The sequence below is a fragment of the Mauremys mutica genome, chromosome 10 (assembly GCF_020497125.1).
Source record: "Mauremys mutica isolate MM-2020 ecotype Southern chromosome 10, ASM2049712v1, whole genome shotgun sequence".
Lineage (NCBI taxonomy): Eukaryota > Metazoa > Chordata > Testudines > Geoemydidae > Mauremys > Mauremys mutica.
Genome location: NC_059081.1, coordinates 59,679,496 through 59,704,268, shown reverse-complemented (window position 1 = coordinate 59,704,268; position 24,773 = coordinate 59,679,496). Strand labels below are relative to the sequence as shown.

Genomic DNA, 24,773 nt, shown 5'->3' with positions numbered 1-24,773 from the left:
CAGGCCAGTCTGTAGAAATCCACCTATAAGTCAACCCATCAAAGGGCTTAGAAATTGCAACCAAAAATGTGGAGCAGTTTTTGATACTTCAGTATTACTTCATAATACACAATTGTTGCATTTGTTCGTTCCCTCTGGGACTTGGGGAAAGATGTGCAATTAAAGTAACATTTCCATATCTAGACCTGTAAGATCCCTGGGAATTCCCCTCCTTTGTTCCAGTCAGATATATTTGCTCAGGCCTGCTCTTCTGATCTGCTCCTCTCTTTCCACTCCAATGGGCTTACTTAAATATCTCCACCACTTGGCAAATGCAGATTTATGGCCCTGATTCTCAGCTCTTTGCCAAGGAAAGCAACTCACCTTTGCACTTGTCCCAATCCCAGAGCCTCTTGGCTCCTGGCTCCCCTGCACAGGGTGCAGCAGGACTTGTGATTGAACCCTTCAGGCGTTATGAATTAAACTAATAATACCTCATGGGGCCTATTCTGCCTCATTGCAATCAGCAGGAGTTTTGCCGTTAACTTCAGTGGCAGCAGAGTCTAGCAGTTTAGTATTTTATTATTTACCATGTCAGCTTTATCTCTGAATTACGTGCTGGTATGCTAATATTTTACTCTTTCCTGGAGTTCAGCATCTTGAGTTATAACATAGTACAATTTTCTAATCCAAACAGCCTACCTTATGGAAAAGTATTTTCCCCCAAATCACTGCAATTTGAAGATAATTTTGAAATTCTTTCTCCTGCCCCTGTCAATTGCTTTTTTCATGGCATTCGCTTCTTCTGGAAGGAAGTTGCGCATATTTATTTGTTTCTCTCTCTTGGTCGCTTTTTTTGGCTTGCATTTCCCATTGTAATTATCCATGTACATTTCTAATTAGTTTTCAAGCACTGTTTATATTTGTCTTGATCTGTAGATATCTGCTCATGCATGTTCATAGCATTGTCTTGGTTTGTGTAACTGGCAGCTTTTCCACCAGGCTTCTATTAGCAGTAGTCATCCTTGAATAGGAAAGATAAGTTCAGCAGTTAAGGAAAGGGGTTTTTGGATGGTTCCTGGAAGACATGCTCGGTATGTCTTTCAGTCTGGTTCTGTTTTTCTTTGTTTTGTTGCTTGCTTCTCTATAGACCTCTCCCTATGAAACCTTCTTTTTTCTTTTTCCAGGACACTTGTGCAAAACATTGTCTGATATTCCAGACACAGATCTGTGAATGGCTGCCAGCCACAGCTCAGGGTATTGACTTGGCTTCTCTGTGTGATCTGAAAAACAAATATGAAACTATTAACAGGAAAATAGGAAATGTTCTCACTACTTTCAGTATCCCGGAGGGGTTCTGTTTGGCATTTGGCTCCCTCCCAGTGGTCCCTTTTTCTGGATTCTAATTTCCCTCTGTCCCACAAAGGCCTGTTTTTGGCACAGGAACACGCATTCAACTCCAAAATCGAGATAGAAATTTTTAGTCCCATAAAAGAATTTATTTAAAAAATAGAATTTACCTCTTACACACTCCACACCTTCTTCCAACTCTCTTTTTCATTGTCACTGATCGGTGGCTCTATATTTGATTTGCAGGGAGTGTGGCCTAGTTGATAGCACCCGGTGCTCTTAGCTTCCATTCCCAGCTCTGCCATTGGCCTGTTGGTGACACATCGTTTCAGTAATCGGTGCCTCAGTTTCTTGAGCTGCAAAATGGTAATTACATCTTTTGGAAGTCTCTCAGAGAGCTATTGATAAAAAAAGCCTTATTTTAAAGCTGTGAGGTAGTGTTATTATTTATTATAATAATTATGCTGAGCGGGTTACACTCCAGTGATTGTAGAATTCTACACAAACTATAAAGACCAGTTTACATTGTTGTTTTGTTTGTTTTCCTAGTGACAGCTGGGAGGTTTTGTATTTTGTAGGGCTGGTTGAAAATTTTGGCCCATAAACTTTATCCATGATAAATTGGGTTTTCAACTAAATGACAATTTTCAAGGAAAGTGGCTTCTTTGGTCAAAAATTTGTGACTTTTCCTCAGAAAACCCAACGCCCAAAACTTTCAGCGAGGCTAGTGGTCATTCTTATTTTGTCTGGCTCCAAACCCTGTGAAGTTATATCTCCTACAATATCCTCACCACCTCCATCTAGGGTGACCAGATGTCCTGATTTTATAGGGACAGTCCTGATTTTTGGGTCTTTTTCTTATATAGGCTTCTATTACACCCCACCCCCGTCCCGATTTTTCACATATGCTGTCTGGTCACCCTACCTCCGTCATCCCATACTGTCATTGTTCTGGTGGAACAATGCTGGTATGGGAGGGTTATGGTCATGAAAGGAGTCATTCTCTGCAGTAGCCAGGTCAAATTCCATGCAGGTCTTTGAAAATAAGGACAGAGACCTTGAACTCCCTGTGCTCAATAATATAGAGAGCAGTGAATAGGGGTGACATGTTCCCAGTGACCTGCGTTACTGGGTTGCTGCATTCTGAACTGTCTGGAGCCTTTTCAGGGCATGGGGCTTCACTTCTAGATATATGTAGAGAATTGCAGGAGCCAAGCCTAGATGTTACAAGTGCATGGACCTTTGTGAGCAGATCTGAGTCCAACAGATTTGAGTGCAATTTTCTAGGCAGCCACAGATGGGAATGAACATTTTCTTTTTGCCACTAAATCACACTTGTCTGTGTGCACTGCAGAGTCTGTTAAATTGGTCAGAAGCCTTGGGGTCCTCAATCTGAGGCCAGGTCTTGCCAATAGATGGGGTTTTTAGGGAGAAGATTTCTTCAAAACACTTCCCTCTTCCTACCAGCATCACTTCAGTCTTGTCCAGGTCCAGGTTTCTCAGGCACTGATCTCAGCTAGGCATGAGAGAAGCTGTGAAATGGTACTTCTATTGCAGGATGAAAAGGAGATGTCTAGCTGAATGTCGTCTGCGTACTGCTGGCACTTCAGCCCTTGCTGTCTCACCATAGTTCCAATGTCTCCATACAAATGTTGAATGAGGAGGGGAGAGAACTGACCCTGTAAATGCAGGCACGGTTGTCCATAATGCTTTTTTGTTTCTGTCTGAGAGGAAGGAGTGGAGCCATTTCAGAGGCTTTTTCCATAGGCCAAGTTTATTAGGTGTCAATTCAGTCTGTAGTGCTGAATTGTTCATCAGCAGTTATTTGTGCTTTGCTATGTGGATCAGATATAAAACCTGCTGTATTTCTTCCTGGAACATCCCAAGGTAGTAAACAAGGAAAAGCAGACGCGGGGCCTTTCCTGTGCAGCACCGGCTGCAGTGTCTGTGGTTTCTCACTTCTTCATACATTCTTACCCTTGACCCCGGTGTGCTATCCAGTTCCCTCTGTGTCAGAGTCTCCTGAAAGTTGTGATTTCCTCTCCTGACAGGCAGCAGGAAGAAGAGAAAGCTGTTGGGCAACCTTTGCTCCGAGAGGACTGGAGGGTTATTAACAAAGGCAGGGGCGTGACAGGCAGGGTTTGGGAAATACAGATAAGATCAGGAAGGGGGAGGAAGGCAAACAAGCCAGTAGCTCAGGGCATACGGACCATTAAAAAAGTGGCCCGGACACACAGCTTGAAAAATTGCCCTTTCTCTCCACTGTCACATCCATAAAATGGGCACATCATTTCCATTAGCAGCTGATATGGACCCCAAGCCTTCAGTTCGGATCCAGATCTGAGTTTGTCAAAGGTGTTTGGATTCAGGTTCTTGGTTCAGAAAATAATAATACCAAGCTCTTTCCATCCATAGATCTCAAAGCATCTCCATTGTTTCTATCGATGGGCAAACTGAAGCACAGGGGGGAGAAGTGACTTGCCACATATTATGCAATAGGTCAATAGCAAAGCCAGGAATGGGAACCCATGCTACCCAATTCCAGTCCAATGACCTATCCACCAGACCACACTGCCTCTGGGAAGTCAGCCATGACATTCAGCTGGGGACTTTAACTCCCCCACAGCTCTGAGCTGTTCACAGCTAGGATTTTGATGTGGGCTATTTCTCATTATCAGTGACTGGCAGATCCAGGACAAGATCAGGGTTTCTTTTTGTTTTGTTTTCGTTTGGGTTTTTTTGTTTTTTTGTTTTCTTCTTCGTCTTTTTTCCCATCACACCAGTTATCAGATCTAATTTCCAATGCATCCCCAAATCAAAATACCAAAGTGGAATGTCACAGTCACATTTTCCTAGCGTTCTGATAAAATAACCCTCTTGCAACATCTCTCTACTAAGAGGGAGGCTTTTCTCGTCTTAATGTAACATGACAATGGCACCTCCATAAGGCTTGGTATTGAGATTATATCTCTTACATCCCTGCAGTAACTGTTGTTTAGTATGGCTTGTCAGGCTGTCAGATAAAGGCACACAGCTTTCTATGAGGAATTATTAATGAAGATTCAGCTAGTTTTTCTGCTGGAAACGGATCACTTCACTCTTCATCTCACTGACTTTTTACATTAGAAAACTAAAAATAGCTCTGGGTTTATACGGAAAGACCTTCAATATCTGGCAGTTTTTGCCTTGCTTTCCAGTTGTCTGTTCAGTTAGTTTTTCTAACTGTAGATGGCTGAACATACCTGCACCATAAACATGTATACAAGGTTCTATCCCTGCATGCCGAGCACGTTCAATCCACCAACCCCTTCCTTCACCCGAAGGCACAAAACTCTTATAAGTCACATTTTTGAAAAATGGATGAAGCAAGTGAAGTGCTAATAACACCAGCTAGAAATAAGTTCACTGCTGCCAAGAGCTGTGCAAATGTCCCTATTCTGCCTAGTTAAGGCCCCTCCATCCATTTCTACAACAGGCCTGCTGTGCCAGTGCTGGTCCTCTCCTGAGCAGAAGCTTACAACACAACGTATGGTGGTGTTATAAGGTGGGCAGGTAAGGGTTTGTGAGGTGGGCAATTGTCCACTAGTTGCTAGGTTCAGGCTAACAAACTCAGCTCTGCTGGTAACCCAGGCAGGGTTTGGAATCAGGTTTTTAGATGAAAGTAGGCCCGGTTGAAAGCAAGAAAGGTGACTCCAGGCCTGAAGTCATATGTGTGAACTGCCTCAGTCCTTGGAAGTTCTGGGTTTCAGATGCTGAGAGATGTAGTCTGGTGGAATCTTTTTGTCAAGACGGTGGCCAGCTACTCAACTGGCGTCAATGAACTATCAAAGTCAGTGGAGTTATGACAATTTACACCACCTGAGGATCTGACCCAGTATATTACTAATTTTAATGAAGCAGGTCAGTGAGTTTCCCCTTTCAACACGCACACGTGTCATGTTCCCATCTCAAAGGCCATGTCTGAAATGCCCTGATGCTTGTTCTAAGGTTTTCCCTTAGTTTGTTAATGACATTTTGCTGAACTCATTTCCCCCATTCTCCCCTGGAGTATGTCGTAAGATGTGTGTCCAGTTAGCACACGTCTCAGATGTGGTTCTGCATTGCTCTACCTGCAGCTTCACTGGAATAATGGTTACTGCTCTGGAAAGTAGGCCACCCTCCAGTTCCCGCCAAAGAGCCCAAATGCGGTTCCACATGATTGAACAGAACTAACTGATTCTTTGGATTTGTCAGGGCTGCACTTTACATTCAGTGCTTTCCAAACCAAACCGAGACCACTGGTTTCTCTGCAGTATGAAGCAAAACAAAAACACACAAAAGTTCATGTGTTGTCACCAGACAAAAATTTGCTAAGAACCATCAGAAATGAGGAGTTAATGGGTCCCATATGTGGCAGCTAACCTGGGTTTTATGAGGTTTTCAAGAGATTTCTGTAGCAGCAAATGAGATCAAAAACCCATTTTCCTGTCAAACAGGACAACTAACATTCCAGGACAACTAATATTCAGGTCACATTTTCTCCCATATTTATGTCTATAAACACTCAAGAAAAACTTGGATATGATTCCCACTCTGTAAAGAGTAGATCTTAATATTTAGTGCCCCTCGGCAGTAATATATTTGAAGATTTAAACAGTTTCCTCTGAGGAAGATTAGACCATGGCTTTAGATACTACTTAAATTTGGGGAAAAAAACAAACAACATTGTTTTTTGCTGATATAGACTAACACGGCTACCACTCTGATATTTACATTTGAGTGCATCAAGGAGAGTGGTCTAAATGTTAACTGTCTGGTGAGATATTTGCCTATTCCATACACACTGTACCTTTCAAATAATATCTCATACCTTGCTTCTAGCACATCAATTGCTCAGACCAACTCAATTAACTTGAGTGGTGATGCAGTCACCAGACATTCCAGTTTCACCACTGCACCAGGATTTCAAAATGGTTACTGGCAGTGGATACATGTGATATCTGGCCATCTAACCACACACACAGTGAAGAGAGCTGTTATTTTCTTTATAACTGTGTTCCGAACACCAGAGACCAGAAACATCACTATTTTCATTTTCTGGCATTGCTTCTTTGAGAAAGGTCAAACCACTGGAATGCTAGTTAGCATTGCTGGAGAGAGTAAAAAAACCAGCCAAGGATGTATTTCATATGGGTTCTCTGGGGTGCTGATGTGAAGGCAGGTTTTTCTAGCTTAGATAGAAAGGATTAGGGGCCCTTATCCTTGTGGGGGTAGTATTTAGAGAATTTGAGTTGGCTCTCATGTCACCAGACATGCAGTATAAAGGATTCAGTAGCATAGAATCAAGCTCTCTGAAGGACCATCTCTCTTTCAGAATCCACGAGGCCGCTACCACTAATGGAACTCAAGGGAACTGGAATATAGAGCCGTCTCATTAGAGTGTTGTACCCACTAAAGAGATCTCTGTCCCAAAGGAGATTCGGAAGGGTCCTGCCCTGTCCATCTTCAGACCTCATTGCAAAACTCACCTCTTCAATAAAACTTTCCCCAAGAAAATCCTGCAGTGCGCTCCAGTGTAGGACCCAACAATGAAATCAAAGAGCAGGACAGATAATTGCTCTCCTTTTGAGACAGATCCCACTGTCCTCTTTCAGCTTTTCGTGGCACCCAGATACTATAAGGGATAGGTACTTTGGAAATACTAATAGATAATTTGTCACTTAGTCATACTCACTCAATTTCCCCATCTCACAGGGATACTGGGAGGCTCAATTCACTGTTTATAATGCACTTTGTGATCTTCAGATGGAAGTGCTATAGAAGTGCAAAGTATCGTTAATATTAAGGTAGAGAAGGACAATGGAGAGGATGGGAATCGGGTAAGAAGCAGAGGAAGGTGGGAGGACAAAGCATTGCAGGTGCATATGTGGGAAAACAGAATGACACTGTCAAACCATTTATCTAGCCAATTATGCGGAAACGGACAAAATCTCCATTTTACTGTGTCACAGGGTGAACTGTCTCTTTAAAAATGTTGGGGCTCAGCTGTGTCTGTGCCAGACTATGGGGTTAGCTGCACGAACAGGTCGCAGCAAACTGAGGTGTGCATCTAACCCACACTAGCCTGCTGCAGACTGTCTGCATGGACCCTGCTTATGCTCATTAATAGTTCATCAGTGTGCTTTGATCGAGTCCTCTTTGAAAGTGCATTAATGTAATCTTAAAGTGTGTCAGCAGGATCCACACAGACAGTTAGTCCAAGGCAGGCTAGCGAGGGGTAGAGTCACATTGCAGCTGCCATGAACTAAATGCTTGTGTAGATAATCACTTAGCTTACCTCTCCAGGTGTAGGAAATGAGCGACAAAGGGTCAGGTGACTAGGAGCAGGCTGTAATTCAGTAAGGGGGAGATGAACAGGTACAGAGGAGTTCTAGGAGGAAAAGAAGACCTGGGGGGAGACTGGCGGGAGACTTCAGGGAGAGGAGACCTGGGCAGCCAGGAGGGCTGGAAGTAGCAAGGGCAGGGATTCAGGGCTTCAAGGGCTGGGAAGGGAACCAGTGAAGAAGGTGGGCATGGGATCCCTCTATACTGCCACATAGTGAGGGGGTGCAGGAAACCCTGCAGCTCTTCTGTGAAGGAGAGAACAGAGACTGTTTAGGCTGCTAGCTAGTGAAGTGATGCAGGAACCCCTCTGAACGAGGGGAGGGTGAAAGCCCTGACGAGAGCCCAGAAGAGGGGCAGTCTTGGAAAAGTGTGTTGTGGAAGAGCAGATAGACTCGTGGGAAAGAAAACTTGTCTTGTGTTTATGTTTGGATTTGGTTTATATTCTAAAAGGGGGGGGGCAAGTCACCTCAGTGACCTAGGCCATTGGATGCCAGCGACTGACAGTAGAGAGGGAAAGTGTGGTGTGATATTGAGAGGGAAACTGAGGCACTGGACGGGCCCAAAGCCAGACTGGATAGATGTGCTGCTCCCCAATAATTGGCCAACACACAAGGATCGTCACTTCTAAGAGAATAGTGCCAGTAAACTGGGACATCTAGACCCCTAAAGGAGAGGCTACGACTGTCGATCTTTGGCCCTTCTTTATTCTGCTTTTACTACATAATTATGCTCTGGCCAAATCTGTTGCCTCCTCATTTACAGTAACTCTAAAATACATCCTTTCCTTCCTGATCCCGACTGCTGAAGCCATGGTTCATGGCTCGGTCAACTTACCCTTCATTCTCCTTACATCACCTCTGTAGATGTCTTGCCTTCAGTACCACACTTCAGCACTATCTGAAGGCCTCCCCTTTCTAGTCTATCCAAAACCCCACAGCTAACATCATCTTCCATCCTGGCTGAGTCTAACAATCTCTCCTGCTTCCCAAGAGCCTTCACTGGGTCCTTCTGCATCAAATCCAAAATCTTCCTCCTCCTCTTCAAGGTGCTACACACAACTCCACCCCCGTCTACATCTGAGCTCATCTAGCATGATGTCGAGCATGATATAAACACCTAGACAGACAGATCAGTGGATTTCATCTTCAACTCCCATTAGCATGACCTACACTCGGAACTGTAGAATTCTAGCTAATTTTAAAAGCCTCAATCCTTCAAGATGCTGAGGAGCCTCAACTCCCATTCAGTGCAATGGAGATTGAGGAAGGTCAGTGCTTTGAAGAAAGTGCTCAGCATCGAGCTAGGAATTACGAATACAGGCAAAATCTCAGTCAGAGCAATGAAGTCAGTGGTGTTGCCTGTGTGTAACCGAGGGTCTTTTTAACAATGGAGATGCTTGAGAAATGGAGAAAATCTGCTCTATTCAAAACAAAGCCTCGTGTGCTCCCAGGCTGGCACACTGACAATGAATCAGTACCAGTCAAGCTCAAGTTCCGGAGCAGCCTGAGGCCAGCTGGGGAAGAGGTTGACATGGAGGACGTGTGAAGAGTCAGCATGATCCAAGGAAGTAATGGAGAGTTCCGTCTGACATCTGAAATGATGTAGCCAGGAAAAGATAAGGGTCTGGCTGGGAGGGGAGACAGTAATTGTTTTTAGCATAACAGATAAGAGATTAGGCCTCCCTTTTGCAATCTGCCACGCTAGAAACAGTAGCTTCCTGTGCCGATGCTAAATATTTAAATTGAAGAATGTAACTGTCCAACCTCTCTCCGCCATCCATCCCTTGGGGGAAGGGCTGAGTTTCCTCTCAGCGTAATTTAATTTTGAACTTAGAGACGTAGACGCTGACAATTTTGCCTTCTTCATCTGTTTATTTCTACATAGACTGGCCAAGAACACCCCCCCCACACACACACACACCCCATATGGAGTATTCAGAGGCACGCCAGGCAATGAAGGCCTGTGGAAATCTCACTCATTTGCCCTCCTTGGGGGTTCATCGTTGCACTATAAGGCATGCCTGGTGGGCTCTTCTTAATCCTCTCACACACTGGGGCAGACACAAAAGGGAGACAGGAGGGCCGATTACAGAGTTTCCTCTCTCTGGGAGACAAGCTTTGCTGTTGATTTGTTTATCTCCCCTGAAGCGCTATTACCAAGCAGGGGCTCAGAAGCACTGCTTGGCTCCCATTAAAGTTCTATCTGCAGTGTGGAACGAGAGAGGTTGTAGGTATTAAACGAAAGCTAGTTGTTTTTTTTCAGGGGAAGCAAAGTACCAGGCCTTTTGTGTATCTTTACATCCACCTGATGAGTGGACCTGGTGCCCTGGGACATATTAACCTCCCCCCAGGCTCTTTGACCCCCCTACCCCCACCCCAAACAACAAACACACCAACATGTACACCAGCATCAATACTCAAATGAGGCACAGAATTGGGTTATCTTTTCTATGTGAGGTGGATTTATTTCGTTTCCCCAGCGCCCCACAAGCATCCGCACCACTTTCACACACACCCCTCACCGCAGGCCCCTAACACTTACACACTGGAAAAACAGTAGTAACTAACATTTGTGCCTTTGGCAATAAAACCACAGGCCTCACAAACCCCAAACGGCAAAAAGGCATTTCCATTCCAATCCCAGTTTTAAATTAAACTGTAATGAAAAATCAGCAGTGGCAGCTGGGACCAGAGACACTGATTGTGTCTAGGAACAAAAAGGGGGGAAAGGGAGAGAGACTGCAAGGGAAGCTCGGTCTGCTAATAAAGCAGCTGGTAAACCTTCAAGTAAAAAGAAATTAGAAAAACAAATCTAGCAGAGAGACAAGCAAAGATGCCTGCTCTTCCTCACGATCACAGAGAGGCCACAAATCAGCTTCTACTGTATGAATGGGTGCTGGGGGAGGGGAAGATATTATATAGTCCTGTGCTGACATCTGGAGGAGAGAGATGGGACTATTGGGGTAAATCCGTCTCTGATGTAACTCCATTGACTTCTGCAGAGTTACACTGAGGATGGGTTTTGCCTGCTGGGATCCCCCCCTTTCTGCTATGTTAGCATTTGCATTTTACTCATTCACAGTGGAAGTGGCTTCCCTAGAATTCTGGAACAGGGAGATGAGGGAAATATTGATCCCACCCCTGGCCTTATCCTGCTGGCACATCCGGTCTGGCCAACAAACAGAGGCAGAGGTAAGCAGGGGAGCTGGTCAGAAATCTTTTTTTTTTTTCCATTGAAAAACTGAACATTTTCAACTAGAAACAAGTATTTTGTCTTTTGGCAGAAAAGTTTCTAGGCTTCAGTTTTTGGACAAGAAGTCCACATTTTCCATGGAAAGCTGACACTTTTTGTGCAGAAAAAATGTTTTGACAAAACATTTTTGCTCCAGTAGGAAGTAACGAAAAAAGACCGCACATCTTTGAAAAATGAGAGGTCTGGGTCTAATGTGAATCTGTTTTTGTTTCTATACTGATTCAGTAAAAAAGAATCACCTTTCCTTTGCTGAAGCCCTTCCTTGGGACACTTAAAAAATACAATTATGTAAACAAACGGCTCCAGTTAATCCTCTTTGACCAATAATTAATGTATACAACAGCCCAGCCCCATAGATCATATTTAAATCTTTCTTTTCTCCCACCCATAGTATTATTTAGTTTTATTACAAAAGCACCTAAATGATATTGGGATACCATTGTGCTAGGTAATTTATACCAGAGAATTCCTGTCCTGAGGAGTTTACAATGTAACTAGACAAGAGACACAGAGGGAGGGGACGTAGCAGTACAGAGAGGAAGTGACTTGCCTAACACCAGCAGTTCAGGGGACGATCCAGGTGCCAGAACCCAGCTCTTTCAAGTCCTAGGCTAATGCCTTATCTACTGGACCACACAGATGCTCCTTGGTCTCACCCGCAAGGAAGAACAAATGGACCTTGCAGTTCTGGGTCATCTATGGTGACGTTTTGTAACGTGTCTGTGTGTCATTGCATGTATGCAAATACATATATAACTGAATGGCTAATTCACCTTAACAGCCATGATTGTACATGCTAACAGCAACAAACTTCTCATTTGCATGTGCAATTTCCCAGTTTGCATGTACAAATGCAGCAATCATGCATTCATTTTACAGGTGGAAATGCACAACTGCATGCACACATTTTTGTAAATCAAGCCCACTTTGTAATAGACTGAATGCGGTCTTGCTCAGTTGTCGACAATAATTAGTGGTTCTTTGAGATGAAAATCATAAAAGTATTATTATTTACATGCAATACCTGATTTAAACAAATTTGCTATTTTTGTTTGCCCTGTGTTTTTATTTAACTTTCAGTGGTATCAAAAAGAGAAATGAGTTGTAGCAGTTTGCTGAATGCTAACTTGGGACTGCTTATAAATTGTGTGATCAAAAAGGATGCTTAAATTTAGGAGCTGTGGCCATATTTAAGCACCTAAACAGCTGGCCTGAGCTTGAAACTGCCCAGAAGAGTTTACTTTGAAGTCTGGCAGATTCTCCTTCCTCAGCATATTTGAAAACTAGCCCAATTATTTAGGCGTTTAAATATGAATTTAGAAGCTTATGTTTAGGCAGTCAGATCTGAAAATCTCAGCCTGTATCTATGTCTCAGTTAGGTTATAAGGTTTTTGGTTTAGGTTTCAGTACATTTTTATAAAAACCCCACACATTCAAACTCTATTTGGCTACTGTATATAACTGTATGACTGTATATAAAGGTTTTGTTTAGTTCCACATCTAAAATATTTTTACTTTTTGTGATTTATTGCTTTGGGAAAAGTTCCTGTTCATACTTGATTTGTCAAGGCAGCCAAGGGACTTATGTGTCCAACTTCCATTGAATTTCAATGCACCTAACTTCCTTAGATTAATTTGAAAATCCCAGCCAAAAAAGAGACAGGGGAATTTTCAGAAGTGCCCAAGTGTCAAGTCAATGGGACTAGTCACTCAGATGCTTTTGAAAATTCCACTCATAGATCTACACTTGATACTTTGCCCTGCACTCTAGATTTTAAGGAAGCTTCATACACACAACACCTCTGTTCTTCTCTTCCATCTCCTTCAGTTCTCCCTTCCTCACCCACCACACTTCGTGCATACAGTAGTTTAATGGTTCCAAAAAAAAAGTCCTTAAATGAGGCCCTGAGCACCAATCATCTTTCTATTTGGTTGACAGGTTTATAACAGATGTTTTAATTAGCCATGGTTGAACCCCTGAAGGTTTAGCGATTCAAGTTGGATGAGCACCTGGTAGCTCAGGATGCTTATCTGAACTTTATCGAAATGACATCCACCCCTCATGCTCTGGCAAAACTGGGCAGTGCACTCTCAGGGGCATGCTTTCTCGCTGGACTTCTAGGGCGGGTACTTGCTATTTCCGAATCTCAGAGGAAGTTTTGACTCTGGTTGCTTCTTACTTTACTCAAGCCCATTGCGCCTTCACTAATTTTATTGTCACTGAGTCCAGAGATCAGTTTTTTTTTAAAGATTCAGCCAAGAGCAGAGCAATATTCCACAGCTGGGTTTCCCTCTTCCACCCCCCACCCCTGTTTTTGTTTTTTTGATAAGGCATGTTGGGATATTTGCATGACAATGTGCTTTATAAGTTGCTGCTGGATTGCACTGGGTCCTTTTGTCTGTACAGTTATTTGTTGCCTTTCACACTTGTCTACTGGCTAAGGGCCAAATTCTGCCATCTATTGTGTGCCAGCAGCTTCCATTGATTTCAAGACAATACTAGGAGCCAATGGGAGTTTCCAATGGCTTTGTGCATCTGGGGGCAGATCGTAAACCTCAATCAGTGACTCGCTAATTCAGTACAAAGCTTCAAGCAATGTGCTTTCAGAAATCAAAATAAACTCATGCAAGCGTTTCAGACTGATACAATCTGCACTGTGAACCTTTACTTTTCAAACCGAGTTATTTGGATGGGTTAGGTTTAAAACGACTTGGGGAGACCACAGCTAGTTCCTTATAATTGTTTTTGATTGTGTAACCTTTTGATGAATGTACAACTCTCTGTGCAATGTGTGTGAAGGGTTTACCGACTCTGAACCATAGCAAAGAAGTTTCTCAGTTTGCTTTACTGAGTCATTTAAATTATAGGAGGACACGTCTGTGTACATTACTTAAAAGATCTAGAGGGCAAAGTCTTTCATGCTGTGGAAACAATCCAGTGCGCACACAAACATCCCCCCAGCTTTTGATCTGCGTACGCTGTTCAGACAGCAGGGCTGCTGTGAACTAGGAGTATGTGGAATATTAATATAACGGGATCTGATCCTGTTTCCATTGAAGTCAATGGCAAAAGTCCCACAGACTTCATTGAAAGCAGGTTCAGGCTCCAAAGAAGCACCCCATATGTCCTGCTTTGCTGCACATTTCTCATGTCCAGTGCTGTTGAGGAAGGGTGGTTCACTGGACTGTGACTTGGAAGATCTAGGTCCAGTACCTGGCTCTGCCAAAGACTCCCTGCACGAGCTTGGGCGAGTCATTTAATCTCTCAATGCCTCCATTTCCCATCTGTAAAATGGGGTTTATTGTACTTCCTTTCTTCCACCACCTTTTATCCATTGAGACTGTAAGTTCTTTGGGACAGGAACTCTCTGTCACTGTGTGGATGTGCAGTGCCTAAAACAGTAGGGGCTCAGCTTTGGTTTGGGCTTGTCAGTGCTACTGTAGTACACAACAATGCTGTAACAAATAGCTTTTAAAACTGAAGCAAGGAATATTTGCGTATTTGACCAATTCTTAGCCCTTACTTTTCACCTTCAATGCACTTTAAGACATTAACTGTTCAATCCTCACAATCCTGCTGTGAGATAGGTAAGCGTTATATCTACCGAGGCCATGGGCGGCGGGTGGGATGGAGGTCAATATTAGAAGTGAGTTTTGATGACAGAGTTCCTGAATCCCTGGACTGCACCCAGATTAAATGGACTATGTCTCTCAAGACACTTTAGATTTCCCTGGCATAGGGGAATCCTTTATGTGGTATGGAGCTGAGCACCCAGCTCCTATGCCACAAACATGTCCAGCACCCAGCATTGGAGTGTATCCAGGGCCGGCTCCAGGCACCTGCTGAGCAAGCTCATGCTTGGGGCGGCAGATTCTACAGGGCGGCTTCCGCCCAAACCTAGGGCGGCACGGCCGCTTTTTTTTTGTTCACTGCTCCAGCCGCCCTCTAGGGGGCGGCAGTGCAGAGGAGGGGAGCACCCTGCAGCAAACTCGGCCGGGCAGCCCGCGTCCTTCCCTCCCCGCCGACCGGAGCGGCGCGGAGCCCTCCCGGCAGGCGGTGATCGGGGCTGTGGGGTGAGCACCCCGCTGAAGCGCTGTCCGCCCCCCTTCTCTCTCTCCCCACCGCTCCCTCCCCTTCCCCCCATTAGACCGGGCGGGCACTCTCCAGCACAGGGAGTCCCCTGGTTCCGGCTGCCCTGTAGGGGTTTTGTTTTGTTGTGTTTTTCCCCTGCTTTGCCCGCCGCGCCGTTGTTTCTCTCCCTGCCCCCCTGCTTTGCCTCTCCAGCCGCGCCGTGTCCCCCCCCCCGCTTTGCCGCTCCAGATGCTCCGTGTTCCCTCCTCCCCCGCTTTGCCGCTCCAGATGCTCCGTGTTCCCTCCCCCCCGCTTTGCCGCTCCAGCCACGCCATGTCCCCTCCCCACTTTGCCGCTCCAGACGCTCCGTGTTCCCTCCCCCCCCCGCTTTGCCGCTCCAGATGCTCCGTGTTCCCTCCCCCCCCACTTTGCCGCTCCAGATGCTCCGTGTTCCCTCCCCCCCTGCTTTGCCGCTCCAGATGCTCCGTGTTCCCTCCCCCCCCCGCTTTGCCGCTCCAGCCACGCCATGTCCCCTCCCCGCTTTGCCGCTCCAGACGCTCCGTGTTCCCTCCCGCCCCCGCTTTGCCGCTCCAGCCGTGCCGTGTTCCTCCCCCCGCTTTGCCGCTCCAGCCACGCCATGTCCCCTCCCCGCTTTGCCGCTCCAGCCGTGCCGTGTTCCTCCCCCACTTTGCTGCTCCAGCCGTGCCGTTTTGTTTTTTTTCCCCTGCTTTGCTGCTCCGGTGGCCCCACCCCCCCTTTTTTTTTGCTTGGGTCGGCAAAAAAGCCAAAGCCGGCCCTGAATGTATCCATTGTATAGTCAAAGCACTGTGGCATTCCAGCCATCCCCAGCCTCCGAACCAGCCTTGTAGGGCCATAGACATCTGGTGTAGTTTAGAGCAACCCTGAAAACACACACACACCAGTCCAGCTGATCAGAATTTTTTCCTCCCCATGGAAAAAACTGATTTTTCATTAGAAAAACAAAAGCCCCCCTCACCAAACATTTAACTCTCAAAAACTTCTAGCTGAAATTTGGCCAAAACTTTTAGGTTTCAGGTTTTCAAATTTTCTGGTTGGAAAATAGATTTTTTTTTTGTTTTTGAGAAAAGACGACAATTTCCACAAGAGCGTTAGTTTCATTGAAAACCCAACTTCCCCCCCCACACACACACACACAAAAAGGACAGTTTTCACCCAGCCCTAGAGTCAATGCTGGCATAGGACTGGCCCCAGAATCAAGGAGCTTCAACCAACTCCTTTGTGGCTACTGACCCCACCTAGCTGTTCCCTGTGCTTATTGGATGCAGTGGAGAACTGAGCCAATTACCTCAGAAGCAGGTACAGCACTGAGGTAACGATTTAGGAGCTTGGCAATAACTGCACACTCTTGCCAATCTGTTAGACAAAGGACTCCAGCTTGCCCAGTGCCGTTCAAACACCTCTGGCTCTGGGTTCATGAACAGGAGAATTTGAAAATCTAAAACACTACATATGAAACCCACTAAAAGCCTTTGTTGCTGTTCTGTTTCCTTAACTCGTTTAATATGGTAAGCGAGCAGACCAGAATATCATTGGAGGGAGTGAGCTGTTACTGGTTGATTAAGGAACTGGCAGTCAGGACTCCTGGGTACTGTTACCAGCTCTGTCAGTCTTTCATACTCTTATTGCTGAAGAGCTATCACTTCCGTAGACCCATGGAACTAAATGACCTACTTGTGAATCATCAGAATGAGTAAGAGGTTCAGAATTATGCCCCGGAGCCAATTTGGACCTAGTTGATCAGACAATGCAGTGGGGATAATAAAATGTACCCATCTCTCATGTAGTTGTGAGAATTAATTGATTCCTGAATGTGTACAAAATGCTTTGAGATCTTTGAATAAAAGACATTTATGGAAGTTGAAAGTGTTAATAGTTTAGTTAATCTCCTGCAGCAAGTTCCTTATAAGATAAAATTGTATCCATTCTATAAAAACAGATCTTCTTTCCATCTCAAAACTTACAATGGGTTAAAATCTCTTACATTCTTCCTTACTTCTCAAGAAATTCAGCCTCATGTTTCTGAAGCAACATAAAGGTAACAACAACAAAAATCACCATTTTCTTGCTTTCTCTGCTTTTAGCAGCAGAAAATATAAGTCTCAGCCTTTACTGTTCTTGATCCTCTACATCACAAGTCATTTCAAGTTCATTTTGAAAACTGACTCACTAGTGGTTTTTTTAAAGCTATAATTACAATGCGTCTGTTTCATTCCCATTGGACTGAGTGGCCATCATTTATACATTTTCTGTATTGGGAGGGGGGGAATAATTTGACAGAAGCTGTAATCTGTTTGAGGAAGCCAGGGGCTGTTTGATATTAACACAGAGAATAATTAATCAAAGTTAGAGTGGTCAACCAGCAATAAATAAGGGCTGAGGTCTTTGGCAGGGCGAAACAGAGAAGCAAGCATTGCCTAAAAAAATATATCAAGGTCATAGCTAAATGGAGGAACATTTGGAGTTTTCAGTCATATAATCTTACAGAGACATGGCCAGCATCACAAAACCGAAAACGTATGGGCTAGCCCCTCAGCTGGTGTGAAAGGAGGTGGGTGTTAGCATTATTAGATAATATTTAGTGTCTATTGAGCACCAAGTGTGTGCCTGGTTCTGCACAATTGCTCCAAAGAGCTCACTTAGAGATCACAGCAGACTCATAAATACGCCAGTTGGTCGAAGATGCTGCAGGGGTTTTTAGGATGTGGTTTTATGGTGGATTATTGCTTCTGTGTTGGCTTGACGGAAGAAATGTGTGATTTGAATGATGAAGCTGCGCATTGGACACGCATGGAGATGGGATAAGGCACAAGAGATAGCACAACAAGGAGAGCAGGAGAAGACTGTGTAGGGTGCAATTAGGTGGGAGGATTGGGTGGAACAAAAGAAGTGCCCTTGACAGCCAATTTTCCTGGAAGAACAAAGGTTTAGGATTACCTGATGTTTTTCATCTTACAAAACCTTACCAGTGCTAGCTGGGGACAGTGAATTGTTATATGCATGGGAACATCTGCATGGAGGGAGTTAGCATTTGCTCAGCACTCTCCAGCTGGACAGTAGATATAGTCAGGACTCCTGAGTGCTGGGAGGGGGAGGAAATAAGCAATCACTGTTGTTTTTCAAGCACAGTTATTTAAAATCCTTTATCCATTCTACCATTGCTCAGTCAGCATTCGCCACTTACATGAGATGGGTTGGCAATCTGAGTGATCTGACCGGTTACTAGTTGTGTTCAGAGTTTACCACCCAGGGTCAGAAGTCATTTAGTTCACTGACAGATTAGGGGCCTGAACCCTTCTCTCTCTTGGAGTCAATAGGATGTGACTTCAAAGGTTCCAGTCCTGCAGCTTAGATCTGTCTGGGTACTGAAGTCTGCACAAGGGCAGGAATCCACCCGCATGGATCTAGTTGCAGGACTGGGGAAAGGCAGGTAAGCCATAAGCTACAACAGGGTGTGCATTAGCAGGCGACTGATGTCTTCCTCAGATGTGTTACACTTGCAAGGCAAGGGCTGAATGCTTCCAACAATCCAAGAAGCTCCCCGACATATATTAAATACAAAGCTAACTAAATGTATAATAAAAAATCCCTACAAGTCAAACCAACGAGCAGCAATTGTTCTGTCTATTTTTAGTGTTGCCTCTTGCTTAAACCTCAGGGTCTTGACACAGCTTAGATGTGTGATAAAGGCAGGCCGCAAGAATGCTACCATTACTCGGTAGGGCTGTTTTTTGGTCAGCACACTTTCCCCTGTGTCATCGGCACCTGAGGGTTTGAACCGTTTGCGGGAAAGTAGGTAAAATGCATTTCACAAAGAAGACTAGCTGAATTCTTGAGCTTAGCAGGCTTTTGATTTCTTTCCAGGCTCTAGGACCCATTTTTAGTGGTTCCAGCACGTTCTAACGTGGGTGCAGTTTGGGAGTGTCCCCACAATAGCAAGATGGATTCCTGGACTCTAGAGACAAGTCAAGAGGTTTAGCCTGTTCTCCCACACTGTTGGTTTGAGATTAGACAAAGAGCTCAACCTGTCTGAGACTTGTATGTTTTTGGGAGGTGGAGATTTACCAGTGCCTGTCTGCCTGCTGGCAGGCCTGGATTAACCAGTGTGCACGCGCTGCATTTGCACAGGGCCCCTATCTCATGAGTCTTCTTCCAATCAGCAGAAAACCAAACAAACAACAAAACCATGAGTGGCACTGCAACCTGGCATGCCAGGTCACTGCGCCTCTCATACGTGTGTGGCCTGGCCAACCCTCTGTTATAATGCGAGACAGCCAGGCCAAACCTGAGCGTGTGGCACTGTGATCTGGTGCTTGGCCCCCTCACTTCTACCATAACCAGGGGCAGCTCCAGGCCCCAGCACGCCAAGCGCGTGCTTGGGGCGGCATGCCACGGGGGGCGCTCTGCCGGTCGCCGGGAGGGCGGCAGGCGGCTCCGGTGGACCTCCCGCAGGCATGCCTGCGGAGGGTCCGCTGGTCCCGCGGCTTTACCGGAGCCGGAGCCACCTGCCGCCCTCCCGGCAACTGGCAGAGCGCCCCCCGCGGCATGCAGCCCTGCTTGGGGCGGTGAAATGTCTAGAGCTGCCCCTGACCATAACCACTGAACCATCAGAAGGCTCACCATGCTCTCCCCCCACCTCACCACAAAAAAGTCTGATACTTTCCCCAGGGGGCGCATCCCTCTTCGCCCCTGGTTGAGGACCTCTCCTCTGGGTTGTAGAAGGAGGGCAGCACACTGAAGGTGTACCTAGGGTGGCAGATTGTCTTGTATATCACATGCTCTGTCTAGTTCAAGGAAGGTCTTGGGAGAGGGGTGGGGGAGAATTTTCATAGTCCACAGGGCCCACAATTTTTTAATTTGGGCCTGCCTGCTGGTCAGAGGCAGCAAGGTGCACAGGAGCAAAGGGCTCTCAGCATCCTCACCCCCTGAGGAGCTCAGCTCCTGGCAGGATCAGGCCATGACCTAGGAGCACAAACTGGCACTCGTCTCCTCCATACAGGGGAGCAAATACCAGTCCACCTCTTCTACCAGTGCAGGATGATGCATGAAGTTTTCTTCCCCAGCCTTTCCTTGATTCCAGTAGGAGAGGAGAGATCTGGTGTCCACTGAGCTTCTGGTTCTCCTCTCCCCAACCCCTTTTCCCCCCCACCAACAAGCCCCAGGCTTGCACCACTTATATATTCTGGGAGAGGGTGTCAGCAACCTATTCCCTTCCTCCCATTGTCTGCTGGGAGCATTCCCCTTTCCCAGCTTCTGTCTGTAAGGAGGCGGCAAAGAGGCCAACCACCCCCTCCATCCACAGGAAGCTATTCTGACAGCTAGCAGTAAGCCTGCCCAGGAACCCTTCATCTGGCAGCGGCTGGACTGGGGAAACACTCTTCCTGGTCATGCTGCATTCTCGGTCAGTGCTATGATAACCATAGTCCCTTGACTTAGGGGAAAGCCTGAGCAGGCCCTCTCAGCCCTCAGCCTAGGAGCAGGGAAACCCTCCCAAACTCAGTAAACCTTTTGCTTCTGGCCACAACTTGGTTGATGGCTGTGCCTTAACCCAGGGTGCTACGGGCAAGGCCCTGTGTACTCTGTGTACACTCATGTGTACATGGTGGTGTGGCTAGTGTGTCCAGTCCAGGGCAGCATCCTTCTGCTGTTATGGGCTTGTTGAACTGAATGTATTACGCTCCCCCAAATGCTGGATGTTCCATTTGCCCTGTTGAAGCTGAAAAGTTGAGAGCCAGATAGGGTTGCCAACTTTCTAATTCCAGAAAACCAAACACCCTTGCCCCACCCCCTGTCTCGAGGCCCCTCCTCCCGCTTACTCCACCCACCCTTCCTCTGTTGCTTTGTCATCCTAGCTACAGGAGACTTCCTGTGCCCGTGGGCCCCTTACCCAGGGGCTACAGCGCTGCCGTGCCCGGCACGAAGGTTGGGCCCCAGAGCAAAGGGGCAGGAGACTGGCCACCTGGCACTGAGGGGGCTCTGCTCTGCTCCCCTCTCCTCCCCTCCAGCACCCCCTTTCCCAGCACTCGAAGACATGGATACACACCCCGAATTCCCGGGTGCCGGTGATGGGGCAACAGACTGCGGGGTCGCCATAGAGGCACGCGCCGCTGCTTGAGCCCAGCCACAGGAGGAGCACGAGGAGGAGAAGAGGGCCGGCAGCAGCAGGAGAGGCACAGCTGCCTGCTGAGCACTCATGAGTCGCGCTAGTTCGTCTTTGCCCTGACCCGGCCAATGGGAGCTGCGCCTGCGGGCAGGGCAGCATGTGGACCCCCCTGGCCACCCCTAAGCCTAGGAGCTGGACAAGCCGGCTGCTTCCCAGGAGCCACTCAGCGCAGAGGCTAGCAGAGAGCCTAGAGCCGGACATTGTGGAAATGGGTGAGGGGACAAATGGGGCTTTAGGTGCCCTGGAAGTCAGGTGAGGCTTTTGGCGCTGGAAAGAAGAGACTCTCTTTTTCCTTCTGCTCTCTGGGTAGATGTGACTTGATATGTTTTGTAAGGGGCTTGAATTCCACTCAGAGAACCCTTGAAGCAATCAACCTTGCGACTCTGGAGTTTGCTAGAGCTGTTGTAGGGAGGAAGGTCAATATTGTGATATAGAAGACAAAGTACTGGGAGTTGAGACCTTAGTTCTGTTCCCAGTCATGCCACGGGCTTTCAGGGTGACTTTGAGCAAGTCACTTAAGGCCTGATTTTAAAAATTGCATGTGAGCAAAAAGGTGTGTGCAGTCATGGGGGATAGGTCCACCAATGACTAATAGCCAAGATGATCAGGGATGCAACTCCCATGCTCTTGGTGTTCCTAAGCCTCTCACTGCCATATGAGAGGACTAGATGACAGGGATGGATCATAACTGCCCTGTTCCGTTCATTCCCTTCGAAGCATCTGGCATTGGCCATTGTCGGAAGACAGGATACTGGGCTAGATGGGCCATTGGTCTGACCCAGTATGGCCATTCTTATATTATGGGCCTAAATCACAGACTCAATTTCTGCAATCAGGCTTCCGAGAACAAATGGCTAGCCTCACCATCACTGTCCATTTTCATATGCAAACACCTAATTTGCGCTTGCAATCACAGCTGTGGTATTCATGCAACTATGTGCGCCCAGTTTTGGAACCCCGACACTTGGGAAAAAAGCTTGGTGACTCAGTTTCCTCATGTAAAATAGAGATAATATTCCCCAGTTTCACAGGGGAGCCATGAGGCTGAATTCCTTAATATTTGTAAATTACCTTTAGCTTGCTGGAGGGAAAGTGCTATCAACACATACAGTGTTGTTATGACCTATACTAGTTAAAAGTAGCACTATCCGAGTATATGATGTACTTGAAAATACTGTTAGTGTTATAATGGCATCAGCCAGGGTAGCTGTGAAGAATTTGTTTTTATGTCTCTGCCTTTAATTTCATCAAGATTTTAAAAAATCCCCAGAGCGTGTTGCAGCTGCTCCCGCATTAGCAGCCTTGAAATAGAATGTGTTACTTAGCAAAATGCAGCTGCACAGGAAAAAAAAAATTGAATTGATTAATCCACCAAGATGGTTATTCGTATTTTATATTCATATTGTTTAAACTCAAATATGTTTGCCTCCCAGCCATTTTTTAGTTATGTTCTTCCTAAAGTGGTGACAATTTTCAAGATCTGCATTAAAAATGAACACCGTCCAAGCAGCTCAACACCTCCTGCCGCTTGTCGGCTTCTGCTTGTTTCAGTGTCACAAGCTGTGCTTCTGAGATTGCTCCTTTGAGGCTCTTTATCCAGTATGATGTAAATAACTATTCCTAGCCTTAGGTTCTTCCATGATCTTTGATCATGTCATCATGAAACTGGCCCTTGCAATGAACAAGGGACTTCATACTAACGTTATTAGAGTGTGGCGGAACACATGGTATATTTGAGCATGTCGAGGAAAACAAGCCCTGGGAGAGTAATAAGAGAAGTTCAAAAGTTTCCCAATTGATTATTGCCAGCTCAGACGCTGCCATTAAAGAGTATATTCCTGGTCCTTCGCCCTTGTAGTGTTGTAAAGTCATTGCTGCATCATGAATCTAAGCTGCTGAGTTCCTCACGCTATGGCTCGGACATTAAAAAGCCAGTCTTGGCACTCAGATGGACGCATGCTACTCCCACTGATTTCACTGAGCCTCCAGTAAGGACAAAAGGGCCTTTCCAAATGCTGTCATTGGAGAAAGGGTTTGGCACGGCTGCAGTAAATGTTGTTTTGATTTGAACAGACGTAACTATTTAAAATTCAAATTTTATATCGGCTGTCACTGCTGAGCCCAGGGCAAAGGGACAGACAGGCACACAGCCCCAGGATCAGCGGAGCAGCCCCTTTCCATCCCTCATTGCACTAGCTGGCCCTGTACCTGTACCTCATGTATTCTGTTCCTGGTGCCAGCTATCAGCAGACTCGAATCAAGGCACTTAGGGCCAGATCTTCCCTTCAATATATTTTCTGGTGGAGGGCATGGAAACCAGCCCTTCCCGGAAGGGAGCCAGTTTGGCATTCTCCCCCGCATCTGACTCCCTGCAAGCCCTAGCATGTGATCTCGGTGTGGTTTTGGTGGCTGGGAGGCAGATGGACCTAGGAGGAGACATTCTTAGCCCTGGTCTACACTAAGGTCGGGGGTCGAACTAGGGTATGCGAATTCAGCTACGTGAATAACGTAGCTGAATTCGAACTACCCTAGTTCGACTTACTTACCCGTCCAGACGCCGCGGAAGCGAACTCCGCGGCTCCAAGGTCGACTCCGGCAACTCCTCCTGCCGCGGTGGAGTACCGGAGTTCGAACTAGCGCTTCCGGGGTTCGAACTATCGCGTCTAGATCAGACGCGATAGTTCGAACTACGAGCAGTCGAACTCGCCGCGTCGACCCAGCAGGTAAGTGTAAACGTGGCCTTAGTGGCATAGTCCCCTTTCAGACCTGCATGGATTTCCCTGCAGTATTATCTTACGAGGAATCTCACTTCATAACTCCCATCGTCCCAGGCAACCTGACTCCTGAGAGGCCTGTGCTGCCACAGGGGTGTGCTTGGGATGGTAGCACAGATGCACCAAGCCACCAAGTCAGTGCCCCAGCCCTCGTGCTCTGACAGCCGTGTGATTCCCCCACACATATCGGCATATTCATGGACATGTAGGACTAATACCTCTTCCTGCTCCATGGGACTGAATGTCTAATTCATAGGAAACATAGGAAATTCATGGAGTTTCTGGACCCTCTCGTGGGTTTTTCCTGCTGCTGGAGTGATCTGACCTTATGATTTAGAGAGAGATCCACCTTTTGGTCAACTTATTGTAATGCAGCGTTTAAGGGTACTTGCGTCACTGACTCATACACACGCAAGCTGTTTGACACAGGGCCATCCGGGGGGGCAAGTGGGGCAATTTGCCCTGGGCCCCACAGGGACCCCGCGAGACCTGGCCCGGCAGTGGTCCGGGTCTTCGGTGGCATTTTGGTGGCGGGGGGCCCTTCAGTGCTGCCAAAGACCTGGACCACCGCCAGGTGAGTACAAGCGGCGCAGCTCCTCCGCTTTGCCCCAGGCTCCCTGAATCCTCTGGGCGGCCCTGGTTTGACACATCCACCCAAGTGGCTTTTCCCTTTGTTCCACCGCTCACAGAAAACCCGCTAGATTAATATTCTATTTCTCATTTTAAAAGAATGGCACAGGGCTAGCTTATCCTGTCACACAATGTTTTCCCCTCCCTCTAA

The 24,773-nt window shown here is 46.5% G+C and overlaps 1 long non-coding RNA gene across 1 annotated transcript in view; it reads left to right on the top strand.

Moving 5' to 3' along the window:
• Window positions 1-10,779: 10,779 nt before the first annotated feature.
• LOC123378205 overlaps window positions 10,780-24,773 on the top strand; it is a 145,898-nt gene continuing 131,904 nt past the window's right edge. The window contains exon 1 of the long non-coding RNA XR_006582506.1: window positions 10,780-10,883. This is a non-coding gene — a long non-coding RNA (uncharacterized LOC123378205). The remainder of the gene's footprint in view (window positions 10,884-24,773) is intronic.